A 1733-nucleotide genomic window follows, 5' to 3' on the forward strand; every position below is an offset into this window, starting at 1 on the left:
GCCCAGGACCGGACCGGACCGGACCGAACCAGACCAAAACGGACCAACGATCCAGGCACATATGCAGCAGGCCACTACACTACCAGAAAAAGCCAGAAAACTGTTTTGTGGGAGAGCGAAAGCGAGTGAGCCTCCAGTCATTCACTCATTCATTTACCGTATGCGAAATATTCATTCATTGATTCAAGCAGAACTGTAGGACCATGCAATACCATGGAAATTATTCAGATATTTGCCACTCTGCTAAGGGGAATATCAATTTGGCTTAACAGGAATATTGATTGTGCATGTTCTGTCCCTTTTCTTTGATATATTTGATATCTTTGTTCTGCTTATTTGCATCATTCCATCACGAGCTGAGGCTGCCATGGTGATCATTTATTTCTCCACTGGCTTGTTACACACACAAACATAGGAATAGGAAATCCTATTTACATGACTTTATGGCAGATCCACCATCAAACTCTCTTCGGATGCCACTTGTGGGGATGCAACAGACAAAAGCTACTACAAGCTACCACAACAAAAAGTGGACTTGCTTCAAATAGCTCTATATATGATGTGGGAGGGAGTGGGAAGGAGCTAGGGATACGTACATGTACTGCAAAAGATACACATACAATTATAAAAAGATACAATTACAATTAAAATTTCCAAGGTACGCCAGGTCATAACATTTCTCTTCACGTTTAGACTTTAAATTACATTTTACGCTCTTCGATGTTTCCATCATTTTTGTGTACAAAAAAAAACAATTTGGTTTCACGCTTGCATTAGCCGAGATTTAGCTTTAGATTAGGTGCCATGCCTGGGCGGTGAGGTGTTGCCGGCGGCGCCGCCCGCTCCAGAGCCACCATTGAGTACACGCGCCTTGCGCGATCTCTTGAACTTGGCCATGTTCTCGCCAAAGACGTCGCCCGTGCGCAGGGCCGAGATGAGGTCACCGCCATTCGTGGGCGACGAGGACTTCAGGCCAAGATTGCGGGCAACGCTGCTCATGAGACCGGTCTTGTTCTTGCGATCGATGGTCCGCTTTTTGAGCTCGACCTCCTGCTTGGCCCGCTTCTCCTCCTCCTCCTGCCGTCGACGGAAGCTCTCGTTGTCGTGACGCGCCTCCGCAAAGGCGCCCAGGAACGAATCAAAGATGCCAAATATTTCGTCTGCCTGCAGCACGGATCCATCTTCACCGAACAGTCGAACGACCCGATCGAAGCGCGTCTTCATGTCCTGGAACTTGTCCTCCAGCTCGGCAAAACGCACCGATGCCTGCGTATGGAACTCCCGCATGACGGGCAGGAAGCGATCGCCCTGCTGTGAGGGCCCCGAACTGCGATGGAACTCAATCTCACGGGCCACATCCGCCAGCCCAGTGCGCAGCATCTGTATGTCCTCCAGCTTCAGCAGATCCTTGAACTTCTTTTCGATCACCTGCACCAGATAGTGGAGCAGCGTTGTGCCCTTGTCCGCGCTCGATTTGGTGTCCGCCAGACGACTGAGCGATGCCAAACGGAAGCCAGAGGCATTGCCGCGTGCCCCAAGGTTCATGTAGTTGCCTGCAACGGCAGACGGATTGAAATAATTGTTATGGATTTTGGAGATTCGAGTTTCGTGTTGATCCTACCCAAGGCCAGCACCAGTTCCAGTAACTTGCACAGACGTCGAGAGCGTGCCACCTCGCGTGAGGCGTCCATGACGCTCTTGATGCGCGGCGTCAGATCGTTGGCGGTGAGCAT

The 1733-nt window shown here is 50.4% G+C and overlaps 1 pseudogene; it reads right to left on the reverse strand.

The window, feature by feature from the left end:
- Positions 1–644: 644 nt before the first annotated feature.
- LOC117591638 overlaps positions 645–1733 on the reverse strand; it is a 3239-nt pseudogene continuing 2150 nt past the window's right edge.

This window comes from Drosophila guanche, unplaced genomic scaffold, assembly GCF_900245975.1.
Source record: "Drosophila guanche unplaced genomic scaffold, DGUA_6, whole genome shotgun sequence".
In the NCBI taxonomy this organism is placed as follows: domain Eukaryota; kingdom Metazoa; phylum Arthropoda; class Insecta; order Diptera; family Drosophilidae; genus Drosophila; species Drosophila guanche.